The sequence below is a fragment of the Megalopta genalis genome, chromosome 1, assembly GCF_051020955.1.
Source record: "Megalopta genalis isolate 19385.01 chromosome 1, iyMegGena1_principal, whole genome shotgun sequence".
NCBI classification, from domain to species: domain Eukaryota; kingdom Metazoa; phylum Arthropoda; class Insecta; order Hymenoptera; family Halictidae; genus Megalopta; species Megalopta genalis.
Window position 1 is genome coordinate 13,198,247 of NC_135013.1, and position 14,841 is coordinate 13,213,087.

The following is a 14,841-nucleotide window of genomic DNA, read 5'->3' on the forward strand; positions in this document are numbered from 1 at the left end:
ATATATATATATATATATATATATATATATATATATTAGAACATAGAACAATTATTACTTAGTTAAAGTGCCAGATGTTATCATTATCGATTTGCACAATAAATTGTTTTACAAACGATTCGTCTTCGATTGAGCCGATTACAGTCATAAGGTATATAAATACCAGGTGATTTTGATATTGGAGGACCGGACAATCGTGGTTCATCAGTTCGATATCGAATAGTAATAATTATTTGCCGATACAAAAGTTCGTTACGATGCGAACAATTCGTAATCGTTAAAGAAAATCCGTGCTTTCTCGTTGCGTGGAGTGGCTGAACGGTTTCGAGGATGCTTCCTGTCCAAGATAACGGCAGTTATACACGGAATGACGGCATAATGTTCCCTCTGTTCGTTTCCGTTTGGAAAAACTTTTCGCGGATTTGTCTCCCGGGCAAAGGTAAAGTAGCCCGGCTCGCGTTTCGGTGCAATGATTATGCTCCACGGACGTTTGGCTCTTGAAGCTCCCCGAGCAGCAGGATCCATTCCACTTTCGCATGCACGCACAGCGGGTCTGCATTATTGCGGCTTATCCGGTATTACGCTTATGTGACGCCGGTAACATCGCAGCCTTAAGCGCGCACGGTGTATCGAACACGGAATTACCCCATGAATTCTCCCCGCCCGGCCCCCGTAGAAATTCTGCGCACAATGCTCGAGGGTTTCCTACGAGCCGGTCACCAGTTGCCCCGTATTCAACGCGGCGCACGGCGCGGCCGCCAATGGACGAAATTCAAAAAAGTCGCTGCTTCATATCTGTTCAGAACTATGTGTACGATGCGTTAAATGTCTAAATAATCATATTTGGCAACAGAATGTTCAAAAAATTGAGCAGGGGATTATTTTGCAGTGAGATCGCCGAGCGAATACGAGGAAGATCAAATTGCACGTTGGTTTACACCGCAGCTTGTTTACATCGGCTTATGAACAGAAGAGCCTTTTACGATGTAATTTTTATTAGAAAATGATAGCCAGGGGTTATACGATTGTAATTAATCTATAGCAAATTTGCAATGTTTACATGATATATAATAATTAACACGAAACGAAGTAATCAAATTCGATTTATTTTCGTACACTTTAAATAAGGGTTTTAAAAAACAGCTTAAAATATCCTGAGACTTTTTTTTCTTTTGACAAATTCGTCAAGTAGTACATTTTGATACCATAAAAACTTTTTTTACAGAAAGATGCGACCTTCGGAATCAACGAAGTTTATTACCAGACCTAACCCTGACCTAACATTGACATAACTTTTTTTATAAAATCATATAATCTTTTCATGCAGATCGATGCATCTTTGTATTTTCTCTGACAAATTATTAAGGCATTTTGGTAGAAAATTGATTAGCTTAGATGTTACGACTTTTGTCCAGGATGCTCATATAAACGTTGCACTTTGCACGGCGGCCCTGATAAAGTTTTTCTTTTTTGCCTTATGTTCATCCTCCTGCCCCGCAGAACACTTCCTGGGCCGTCTAATACTCCGCTTGCACAGTCTGCAACGATAACTTGCAATCTGGTTCTAGGATAGTTGCGGAAGCACTGGACACTAAATTGCAGAGTTTTTGCCGATGATCAAATTGTTGTAATTTCTAAATCAATTGTACGGCGGTGAACCCAAAGTTGTTTTGGTACTTGACGTTTTTAGCTCTGCAGTGCATCGTTAATCATTTTCTAAGATTTTTTTGCATGACGCAGAGTAGCGAGATTGGATACCCTTGTTTGGAAAATGGTATGAAATCGAACGTCTCTACAGGAATGGACGAATTGCTTTCAACGATGAATCCAGCATGCGTTTCAAGATTAAAGCCTTTTTTAAACCATCTTTTGATGGATGAACAAAATAATCATTTGGAACATTTCTTTTGTTTCTAATAATACGAACAAATGCCAAAGGAAAACAGTGTTGGTTTTAAAGCGGAACTGTTGTGATAAACAGAAATTTTACGTCGAATACAAAATCTTAGGAAATCGATGATTTTAATTTCCAACTAAAAAATAAAAATGTTATACTTCGACATTTGTTCATATAAGAATGAAAATCAAGTAAAATATCCAAAACGATGAAATTATTTTGTTCACCCTGTATACTCGTTTCCTCCAGGACTCGTCCTATTTTCTCGTTTTTCTGCGAGCACTCGCCGATCTCATTGCCCCATTGTTTGGTATTCAAAATTTTCGCAGGTCTCGTTTCGAGGGTCCTCGAGAGGAGGCTCGTCGTACTAAAGCGCGACGACGACGCCGACGCCGCGCCGCATCGTTCTGATATTCCGCAGGCAGCCTCCATTACGGCATTCCGATGCCCGGCGTAGGAGGCACGCACGAAATTCGTTCATCCAGCCCCTGCCTGGGTCAGCCGGGGACGGGTTCATTAGAACCGGCTGTCTCCCGCCGATCGGCTCGAACCCCTTGGAATCCCGGAAATGGTTCCCAGAGTCTCTTATTATCGCTTATTTCCAACTGTCGATCATCTTCGTCGCTAAAATTGCACCGGCTGCAAAGAATGATTAGTCAAGATGCGTTGAAGAGGCAGTTTATAGATTCGAGCTCGAACATTCTCTTATCTCCGAATAGCCGTAGCCATTTTTAACCATTGAGTCCGAGGGGTTATTCAGAAAACACGGTCGAAAAGTGGCGAACAGCGTGATAGCGCTTGTCTTAATTGATTGCGAAGAGAACCAAGCGGCGCGATGGCGCTCGTAAAAATTGACGAACCAAGCAAAAAGAAAAAAAATGAAAGAAGGCAGCTATGCGATGTACGCGCGTCACTAAAATTTGATCGCGATACAAGATCTGAACAGCGCGATCGCGCTGCTTGGGACTCAAACGATTGAGCACAAGATGTCTTCAAACCTGAAAGTCTGCGATTCCCTTCGAAATTCATTTTCTTAGAAACTAAGTACGAGGACTTAAACGATCTACAGGATTTTTTTATTTTACCCGCAGAGTGCAATCCGTTGTCGATCGACGTAACCATAAATTCGTCGCATCATACCGCAAACTATCAGACACAAAAACAACACCGTCCGCGTTCAACAGCAATGCATATCCCAAGAGACGTAGCGAACAAACTGCTTTCCTCAGCAAGCTCGACCAACCGTATCCGACGCGGAAACCGGTTATAGAACAGAACAAAGATCCTTCGGATTACGTTTATCCGTTTACCCGCTGATTCCATCTGTCAGATTTGCCGCGGCCTTTACTTGTTTTAAGCGAACATCGTCGTGACCCGCGCGGTCCTTGGTGCAGTCCTTGTTCGTTCTCCACAAGCAGATCGTCCCTTCGAGACCTTCGCTGGAGCATCAGAACGATTCGAAATCCTGAAAGCACCCAGAGTGACTCCCAGATGCATAGAAGATAGATAACGTAACGCGAGCACTCTCGGTCAATCGCAAAACTCTGGATACGCTTTCCTTTGGCAGATATGAAACACAGAAACCATGCTGCTGTATGTTTTGTGGTCTAATTTATTTCGTTGAAATTAAATAAATCTCGAACAGAATTATGATCATTTTACGCTCGACTTAAAAACGCTCTCACGTTCCTAAATAGTATTTAGTAAACATTTGAGTCAGTACAGTAACGAAGATCTCATCCATAAGCAATTAACCGTTTGAGTCCCAAGGATTATTCAGAAAACACGGTCGAAAAGTGGCGAACTGCGTGATAGCGCTTGTCTTAATTGATTGCGAAGAGAACCAAGCGGCGCGATAGCGCTCGTCAAGATTGACGAACCAAACAAAAAGAAAAAAAAAATGAAGAAAGGCAGCTATGCGATGTACATGTGTCACTAAAATTTGATCGCGATACAAGATCTGAACAGCGCGATCGCGCTGCTTGGGACTCAAACGGTTAAAGACGATTCTGCATTCTTTGATCGGTCGAAATGTGTCTATTGAAAACAATGTTTGCGACTCGAGATCGAACATTTTCTGGACCTAACGACGTCGAATATCTACATGAAAGAAAATTGCAAGACAGAAAGAAATATGTTACTGCACTTTTGCGAACTAATTCATTTTGGCTGTCCAATTCTAGGTTCTGCAATCGATCGAGTCGTGCGAAAAACAAATTCAAATTCCAGATGAAACATTTTCTCAGCCGTACCTTATTCCACGTATCCCTGATGAGTATTTCCAAAAAGATATAAAAGCGTTTCCAAACCGAATACGATGCACGTAAGTGCTATAGAAAAGTATATTAGAGATTCGAGCGAGGGTTAGAGCGAGTGACGTATCCTCCGCTCGTTAATCGGTAAAAAACGCGGGAGTTTAATTTCATATCATGATCGGGGCCAGAGTCTGCATCCTGCCAGTTAATGAGATAATCTCGTTAAATAACGACGTGATCCGGCTGCGAATTCGCCTGCGGATCGGAGGCAGGCCGAGCACTGCTGATTACGGACCCGGTTCCAGCATCCTAACAACATTCTGGGCGGCCGTCGATGTAACTCACTCTACATCGCCATTTTACCCGCAGTCTCGGCTGGCTCCTCGGGAAATCTTGTCTCCGGCTGCTGCTGGTAGAGCGATGCTACCAATACCAGGTGTCGGTGTCCTCGAAAATCGGTAGGCAGTCAGGAGTTTCAGCTTCTACGTCGCATCGATCACAGACGCTGCGTCGAACTCGCGCTCTCGTTTGCCTTCTCGAACCCTGCAAAGTGCTTAATTGAGTACAATTCGGACTGATTAAGGAGCACCGACAGGATTGCTCTCGATTCTGCGACGAACCTGAGTCTCCTGGCTTTGAGCTTGGCGACAATCTAGCTACCTCGAGATCGCTATCTTCGGTGGCGAATACTATTATATTTTTGGGGATGATTGGAGTAAACTGTGTCGAAATGGTGTTAATGTATCTCAGTAGTAATACCATTTCTGAAAAAAATGTTGTTTTAAAATTTTGTAACGGTGTTGGAAAAGTGGGTATTCTGTCAATAAAGTACAGAATATCTAATCTTTGACAGTTGCCAAAGATTTCAAGGCTACCAGAAGAAAAATGTCAGAAAGTTATAGGAAATATTCATTAAATAATATTTACTCTAAACATTAAAAAATCGTCTTTTATTTACTCTCGTGAAAGAACGAAATTACTTTCGGAAGAATCTAACAAAAATCAATTCCAAGTAGTATGGAGAATTGTAAAAGTTCCTTTCGGAAATTGGTGTTGTGTGTAATCTTAGGATCTTGATGCGCGTAGTCGTTTATAACATACCTCGTTAATTGATATTTAAATCGCTTAATATTATTTTGGACTTGCTGACACCACAGATTTCGAAAATAACTTTCCAGAACATATATATATAACAGTTGAAGAACTACTTATTAATGAATAAAGACTAACTACAGGATTGTGTTAAAGTTACGCCAGGGTTATATCAGGGTTATGTCAAGGTTATGTCGATAATATTTTGAACTTCAATTTCAATTTGAATTTCCAGGGTTGTGTTAAAGTTACATCAGGGATATATCAGGGTTTTGTCAAGGTTATGTCGATAATATTTTGAACTTCAATTACAATTTGAATTTTCAGGGTTGTGTTAAAGTTACATCAGGGATATATCCGGCTTATGTCACGGTTTTGTCAAGGTTATGTCAACATTATTTTGAACTGCAATTTCAATTTGAATTTTCAGAATTCTGTTAAAGTTACGTCAGGTTTATGTCAGGGTTATGTCAAGGGTATGGCAATTTTTGGGACACCCTGTATACTAGATTGTCATCAAAATTTTTGTTTTCTTTTTTTTTAATCTACGATGATCCACAGTTTTTCTATTGTTAGAGAATGCAATGTCTTCTGTTTCGCGTTCTACAGCATTTTCTATCGTATTAAATAATTATTCTACTAGATGTAGCTCGTAAAATGTATTCAATGCAAAAATGATTTACCAGGAAGAAATCTTGCAACATTTCCTTCGAAAAATCTAGAATTCCCTTCTCTTATCATTACGCAACACAGTCCGCCACGTCAATGTCAGTCCATATTTCTATCAAGTATTCCACGCTTCTCGGAAACAAATACGAATCCAGCATCGCCGTTTCTTGCCATTTTCTCGCGAGTTCGGCCTCGGGATTCGATTGAATAGCAACAAGAAAATTTTCTTGAATTATTTAGCATCTTCTCATGCCCTGAAAGCAAAGTGCAGTTTCTTTATCATCGTTACAAATTTCTGACACGTTTCTGTCTAACAAAATCAAAAAAGTAGTATTCTACTAGAATTTCAGCAATACTGTTACAAATACTGTATTTTCTGCAAACACGTAGAGAAACCTTTTCACTTTGAACTAGAACTGCGACGAAAATTTAAACTATTGCTGGTCCTATTAGGCTTTAAAAGAATGTACATCTCACTTGAAGGAATTCCAGCTTTTAGAAAAAAATTATTGAAGCACCCGTCGCAGTCCAAATATAAAATGGCATATTCATTCGAGAATATGACTTCAAAATCCAAAATAATTTCAGGCAATTTATAATCATCTGTGTGTGAAAGGATTGAAGATACATACACCGGAAATGAAATAAAAATAAAATACATATTAAAATAAAAATAAATAAAATAGAATAAAATAATACAAAATAGAATAAAATGATACAAAATAGAATAAAATAGAATATACACCGGAAAATTACGAAATTTGTGGTCACTGTTAAAGGAATGAAATCCTGTCGTTGTTCTATCATATCTTAACTACAATGTCACGTCTACTAGGAAATACGAGACGCTGGAGCACGAAGAAATTCCAGAAAACGCGAACATTTGGTTCGAATGCCCGAAATCCGCGATCTAATTATAATTATTCCGTGCAGCCATTATTCGGGCATTATCCAGCCAGCGACAAACAAGCGAACGGACCGTCACGGTCACGTCACTCATCCATCAAGTATGTCCCCAGGGCAAAACATGCGAAAACATTGCGGCGTAACGGGGTTATCAGTGGCCATTATCACCGTCCGCCATTTTATCCGCGAATCTACGCCCAAATCGTTGGAAGATTCGGCCCGACCTTGGGCCGATCACCACTCGCGAAAGTACGGGGATCGAGTGCGCGGTTTATCGCCATGCTGGATTATTAATCGATACGGGACCATGCTCGGAAACAATTGTTTCGCGACCGATCGTGTGCGCGCAACAAGTCGCGTCCGATATGTCATGCCGAGAGGAGGATGCTCACATAAACGTTACACTTTGGACGGCGGCCCTGATAAAGTTTTTCTTTTTTGCCTTATGTTCATCCTCCTGTCCCGCAGAACAAAAAACGGCCCTCCTGGGCCGTCTAATACTCCGCTTGCACAGTCTGCAACGGTAACTTGCAATCTGGTTCTAGGATAGTTGCGGAAGCACTGGACACTAAATTGCAGAGTTTTTGCCGATGATCAAATTGTTGTAATTTCTAAATCAATTGTACGGCGGTGAACCCAAAGTTGTTTTGGTACTTGACGTTTTTAGCGATCGTGTGCGCGCAACAAGTCGCGTCCGATAAGTCATGCCGAGAGGAGGAGTTTGCGTATCGAGCAATAACCTATCCGCGTTGAACACCTACCCCCTACACATCCACCTGCTGGCGTTATCACGTCTCCATGCGTGTGAGTCGGTGTATAGATCCGAGTATGTACTACGGATTCTTCCGCCTCCTTTTTGTACGAAACTCATGGTCGCTAGACAACAGAAATTTTATGGCGTCAGTTCACTCGCTCTTGTATGTTAACACATTAACCCTAGAAAGATAACCATATGACAACGTACGTAAAAGATAACCATACGCTTCAGAGGCGCATGCTTTTCTAAGGCGTCAATTTTATACTAACAATGGATATTTATTTAAGTTAATCTAGTCATTTTAAAGGTTTGGCATTATTGTAAAAATAAAATGCATTTATATTATATTTTTTTATATTTTAAGTAATTTTAAACTTAAATCACTAGACCTCTATGAAAAATTAACAAAAATCAACAGTCTTCGCAGGCGCCTCTGCGACGTAGGTTATCTTTCTCGGGTTAAAGGTGGGGGATCTTGACGAAAGTATGCTAGGTAACGCGGCGACCGCCCCGCCTCGTTTTTCGTCTTAGAGCGGGCGATATTTGGTGTAATTATAAAAAAATTTAGACTTAAAAAAGTTTATTTAAACTCTTACAACTAAAAGAACTAAACACTAATTATAAAAAATGTTTTAAAGTACATATTTATGAGAAGTCGAGATAAATCTTAGTACTACGACTCCCGCCTTTAATGTGTTAATACGGAAATAATCACTAAATCAAAATACAGTAATTTCTCCCTAATTCGCGCTCAGATTACGCACTAAAATGAACAATTTCGGAAGAAGAGATACGATTATTCGAACCTTCCGACTCGTTTTCATAGTTGTTGCCAAGGTTACTATGAAAACGAGCCGCAGGGCTCGAATAATCGTATCTCTTCTTCCGAAATTGTTCATTTCAGTGCGCAATCTGAGCGCGAATTAGGGAGAAATTACTGTAATTCCCTTACTTCGATGTAACGTGCGTGGACAAAGCTTATTACTAGACTGCGGATCTTTATGCGTTTAAGACATGTGCAGTTTTTCAAAGTGCAAGAAAACGTATAAGTTAGACGAGGTCTAATAACTTTTTTATTTTTTTTCACAATTACTTCTTCTAGCTAAAGATCTTCTAGTTTTAGGAAACTTTTCTTTGATTTTAATTCTATGGGCTTAAAGTAGTCTTTTTGTAATATTTATGTGAACAAAGAGCCTCATAAAAAATACAACACCTCTAAACTAACGTAAATAAACGCGAATTATCAACCAGATTCGCAGTCAACTGATTACACATTTAGAATTCGTTTTTTTTCCAAGGGAAGAAAATTGTATATTTTCTTATTTTTTATAGCAAATTTATTCGCAAAATGAAATGGAGTAATATACATAGAGACAGTATGTTTCGGTAACTATTCTATTTATTGCTCAACAATGACGCCCACGAAATACAATACAAAAAGAGGGTAAAGCCGTGTACAATAATTCCCCTAATTGCACGCCGTAGTCGTAAACCGTGTTCGTTATACTATAATTCTATGTCGTAAACCGTAAAATCGTGATCGTGTTCGTAGCCGTGTTCATAATCGTAGTCGTAATCGTGGTCGTGATCGTAGGCGTAAACGCAATCGTGTAGATGCACGTCAAGATCTGCTTCGCGCCCTGCGAGCGTCCTTCAGCGCCGTTCTATCGGTGCGCCGGCCGGACGTTACGTCATCTTTCGAATTTGGCCGTGTCGTTCGACCGGCGCTTAACACCTGCCGATCGTCCTAGCAACGTCGCGATGTTTATATCGCGAACCTCACGCACGCACGCACACGAACATCGGGTGGGGTTAATTCACGGGACTCCGTGAGCACTGATCGACTGTTGTGATATTTAACCATTTGCACTCGAAGAGCCAAATTAACGTAACGTTTAATACAGTTTTTCGGACCCACTGTATTTCCATTTTATATAACCTAATGCATTTTATACGTATAAAATTGAATTTTGTGATCGGTACAACAGTTATCCTTTCGACAGTTCTTCGAATATGAACAAATTTGATTAATAAAATTATTTCGAGACGCGACGTAACTATTTTTAATGGCGCCTCGGAGTCGCCACTCGAGTGGAAAGGGTTAATTTATTATTAATTTAATTTATTTATTATTTATTATTAATTTACGATTTCGCTCCAAAATCGTAACGCGCTCGCGGAGTCTCCGGTCGTTAACCTTCGACTTCTTTTATATAAAAATAAAATAAAATAAGAAATATAATATAATATAATATAATATAATATAATATAATATAATATAATATAATATAATATAATATAATATAATATAATATAATATAATATAATATAATATAATATAATATAATATAATATAATAATATAATAATAAGAAAATATGATAAATTATATTGCGAATGCATTCTTGAATGTATTTTACACTCACATGCCATAAGTTTTTCCGATGTCTTTGCTACTTTACGTTCCCCTTCATTTTTGGCATATTTTCATAAAATGCGTTTTGCGATCAAGAAATACGTAATTGCAATAAATGAACATTTTATAAAAATATTGATAAAGTACAATAAATATATCGTGAATATAAAGTGCAAAGCATTTTACGTTTTTGTTCACTCGAGTTGGACGAGTTAGAATTTTTCGAAGATCGTTTTAATATTTTATAAAAATATTGATAAAGTACAATAAATATATCGCGAATATAAAGTGCAAAGCATTTTACTTTTTTGTTCGCTTGAGTTGGACGAGTTAGAATTTTTCGAAGATCGTTTTAATATATTATAAAAATATTGATAAAGTACAATAAATATTATATCGTGAATATAAAGTGCAAAGCATTTTACTTTTTTGTTCGCTCGAGTTGAACGAGTTAGAATTTTTCGAAGATCGTTTTAATATTTTATAAGAATATTGATAAAGTACAATAAATATATCGTGAATATAAAGTGCAAAGCATTTTACGTTTTTGTTCACTCGAGTTGGACGATTTAGAATTTTTCGAAGATCGTTTTAATATATTATAAAAATATTGATGAAATGCAATAAATATATCGTGAATATAAAGTGCAAAGCATTTTACGTTTTTGTTCGCTCGAGTTGAACGAGTTAGAATTTTTCGAAGATCGTTTTCCCGGAGCTAAATCTCGGTTTTCAAGTACGTAGGACGTGCCAGACAAGCTCGATTTATGATCGTACGAAGTAATACTTAACGTACTCCCACACGTGCGACAAAAGAAGAAAAAGGCCCGATTTATGGTACACAGAGTGCTCACGCCTGTTCCCGAAAATGGAAGGACTTATCAGAAACAATCGAGCTATGCAAAACTATATAGATTCCTTCGATCTAGGTCGCCCGAAGTGGTCCCCGCCACTCTCTTTTATCGTTCGAAGATTGAACCCGAAATGTAACAATGGATAAAATCACCGCAAATTCATCTAGCTACTTACTCAGCCTTTCAGAAAACAGTAAAAAATTGTTATCGCTCGGAATCACGTCACCTGACGCTTTCTTATCGATTTTCGATATCACTCCACCCCTGGCGAAAAGTGTTCGATCGAGGAAACTCTGTAAGTCATAATAGTTTCTCACATGTTCTGGAAAATATTGTTACTGATATTCGGACATTTCTTCGAAGAATACAGCTTTTTTAAAATTGGACGAAATGATTTGCACTTGAGTAACTGGAAGGTTCAATTTATTGGGCGATGTGCGAAAGAAACTTTTGGAAAATTGCAATTGTTCGTTGTTGCGGAAAAATAGTGAAGTCTTATTACAACTTTCTTGACTTGTAACAATAATTTGAAAAACATATTACGGACATTTAAAACTACATATTATCGCAATTTGTACACTTCTATTCGAAAAATTATCATTATAGCTCCACAGATAAAAAAATTGCAGTATTGTATGTAGAAAGTCTTCGGTATTTAAGAAAATACTGAATTTTAAACAATAGCAATCGTTCAATAATTTCTCTTGCACAGTATCCAACAAACTGGTCCTGATAACTTCTCCAAAAAGTTCAACGCGTTTGACGCAGTTTTGAAAAAAGTTGTACTCCTGTAAAAAAGGTCTCGGAATATTAGCGGGACTGTATAATTGCTCAGTAGCAGACGGAAAAGTTGTTCGTTCTGAACGCTTCGGTTGAACCATTCTTTTTGCCAGGAGAAGTACCACGTTCACACAGACTACTTACCATTGGTACCCATGGACGAACTATAACAGGAACCATGTCTCGGGCGGCTCTATCCGACGGCGGCAGCGACGGGGACTCTGTAAACGGTGCCACTCGGCCGTCGGCGTCGCACGAGAAGAAAAAACAACAGACTGCCTCATTTCCACTCCGTCGACCCTTCAATCTCGTCGCGAGGACCGGAAAATGGAAACTCGGGAAACCCGCGACGAGCAACGGAGTTGGGCAAAATGTACTCTAATTATACGATTCCAATGTAACTCGCAATTACAAATTGTTCTAATTTCTGAAATCGTTGATTATACCTTCCACAGGAACAATTACAATGTGAATTTTTATGCTGCCACGAAGCATGAAAATCTTAAAGAATACAGTAATGTCTTTCTAATTGAGACACTCAGATTTCCCAGAAAAATGGACAATTTCGGGAGAGAAGATACGATTATTCGATCCTCGTGGTTCTTTTTTATAGCTACGAATTGTCGACAACTATAAAAAACGAGCTGCGAGACTCGAATAATTGTATCTCTATTTCACAAATTGTACATTTTTCTGCGCAATCTCTCTGAGCGTCAGTTAGGGAGACATTACTTATAATACAAATATCAATCGAATGTGAAACAATAAATTCAAAAGAAAACTTGGAGATCTTCGTGAATTTTTCTGCAGCAGTCGCGAGAAATCAAAGTTAATTTCTTTATCTTCTCTTCGTGACATTAATGATGTGAAAGTAACATATACAGTAATGTCTCTCTAATTGACGCTCAGATTGTCCACGAGAATGGACAATTTGGGAAGAGGAGATACGATTGTTCGAACCTTGCGGTTCGTTTTTATAGCTACGAATTGTCGACAACTATAAAAAAACGAGCTGCGAGGCTCGAATAATTGTATCTCCATTTCACAAATTGTACATTTTTCTGCGCAATCTGAGCGTCAGTTAGGGAGACATTACTTATAATACAAATATCAATCGAATGTGAAACAATAAATTCAAAAGAAAACTTGGAGATCTTCGTGAATTTTTCTGCATCAGTCGCGAGAAATCAAAGTTAATTTCTTTATCTTCCCTTCGCGACGTTAATGAGGTGAAAGTAACATATACAGTAATGTCTCTCTAATTGACGCTCAGATTGTCCACGAGAATGGACAATTTTGGAAGAGGAGATACGATTGTTCGAACCTTACGGTTCGTTTTTATAGTTACGAATTGTCGACAACTATAAAAAACGAGCTGCAAGGCTCGAACAATTGTATCTCCATTTCACAAATTGTACATTTTTTTGTGCAATCTGAGCGTCAGTTAGGGAGACATTACTTATAATACAAATATCAATCGAATGTGAAACAATAAATTCAAAAGAAAACTTGGAGATCTTCGTGAATTTTTCTGCATCAGTCGCGAGAAACCAAAGTTAATTTCTTTATCTTCCCTTCGCGACATTAATGAGGTGAAAGTAACATATACAGTAATGTCTCTCTAATTGACGCTCAGATTGTCCACGAGAATGGACAATTTTGGAAGAGGAGATACGATTGTTCGAACCTTGCGGTTCGTTTTTATAGTTACGAATTGTCGACAACTATAAAAAACGAGCTACAAGGCTCGAACAATTGTATCTCCTCCTCCCAAATTGCCCATTTTTGTTCACAATCTGGGCGTCAGTTAGAGAGACATTACTGTAGACACTTTCGGATGATCTTTCAGTTCCAATTAATACAATATTTTTAAACTGTTTACATGTTTATAAATAAATAAATTCAAAAGAAAACTTGGAGATCTTCGTGAATTTTTCTGCATCAGTCGCGAGAAACCAAAATTAATTTCTTTATCTTCCCTTCGTGACATTAATGATGTGAAACTAACATATACAGTAATGTCGCTAATTGACGCTCAGATTGTCCAATTTGGGAAGAGGAGATACGATTGTTCGAACCTTGCGGTTCGTTTTTATAGTTACGAATTGTCGACAACTATAAAAAACGAGCTACAAGGCTCGAACAATTGTATCTCCTCCTCCCAAATTGTCCATTTTTGTTCACAATCTGGGCGTCAGTTGGAGAGACATTACTGTAGACACTTTCGGATGATCTTTCAGTTCCAATTAATACAATAATATATTTAAACTGTATACATGTTTTTGCTATTTTACATTTTATCTACTTATTTTTGTTATGAGTGCATCAAATTCACAGTCCAACGAATAGCAAAGAATAGTAATGAATTGAAATACACTTTACCATATACCGACGAAAGCCGAGCGCAAAGTTTCTCGGAGGAGCACCGATACTTGTCGCGATCTAGACTAGAATGAGCGAGCGATGCTAGGCGAGGCAGTTAGGTCAGCGAAATAGGGGGAGCTATCATTTTTTCTATCTTGTACCTGGAGAAGCGTTCTACAGGCGATTCCCATTGGCTCCTCCCCGCGAGCCGCGCTCTTTAGCACTTGACTTTTAAACTCGGTAAGCGGATCAGCCGTAGCTACTTTCGAACGTTGCCTTTTGCTCGGCGATTTCACCCGACGTCGACGACGACGACGGCGACGACGACAACGAGAACGCTGGAAACTATGGTTGCAGGCGTCGCGACGCCTCGGCTCGTGGGAAACGGCGCGACGCCTCACGGATTAACTCATTCGAGGGTTACGAGGCCGCGATTATGTGCCACCTGCCACGATTGCGGACTCCCGAGCATTAGTCTGTAATTATTCGTGGCTCCGCGTGAAACAGGTAGCATTATTCTGTCGTAAACGGCAGACGGAATATGTTGTTCCCGGCCTGCTAATTGGGGACCCTGTTGCGGCTTAAGGCCGGCGACCGACTGGCCGCAAGTCCGCAATTGTCGAGCTCAGGCTCTATTGTTATTCAGGATCCGCGATGGTCCTCTCCCCCCCCCCTTACCCTCCATCGCTGATTGGCGCGATATTTTTTTCATTTTTTTTTCGCCGAGATTACGTTCGTTCTTCCCTTATCTTGTTTTCCGAGAACGCCTGTCGATACCTTGTGAAAGCACGAGCTCTTTTTTGTAGTATCCTCTTCGTTTCCTGGGAGACAAAATGTATGCTGTTATTGTTT

At 39.2% G+C, this 14,841-nt stretch overlaps 1 long non-coding RNA gene across 10 annotated transcripts; it reads right to left on the reverse strand.

The window, feature by feature from the left end:
* Positions 1–1,087: 1,087 nt before the first annotated feature.
* On the reverse strand, positions 1,088–14,386 carry LOC143259417 (uncharacterized). 10 transcript variants are annotated; one of them, XR_013033268.1, is made up of 8 exons: positions 11,770–14,386; positions 7,581–7,695; positions 7,212–7,430; positions 5,928–6,167; positions 4,773–4,916; positions 4,150–4,695; positions 2,983–3,362; positions 1,088–2,536 (listed from the first exon to the last, which is right to left on the reverse strand). It is a non-coding gene; the product is annotated as an uncharacterized LOC143259417 (long non-coding RNA). The 10 variants fall into 10 exon arrangements; XR_013033271.1 differs by having other exon boundaries at positions 7,212–7,695; positions 11,770–12,003; positions 14,008–14,207; XR_013033266.1 differs by having other exon boundaries at positions 4,516–4,695; positions 4,813–4,916; positions 7,212–7,695; positions 11,770–14,210.
* Between the last annotated feature and the right edge of the window lie 455 nt (positions 14,387–14,841).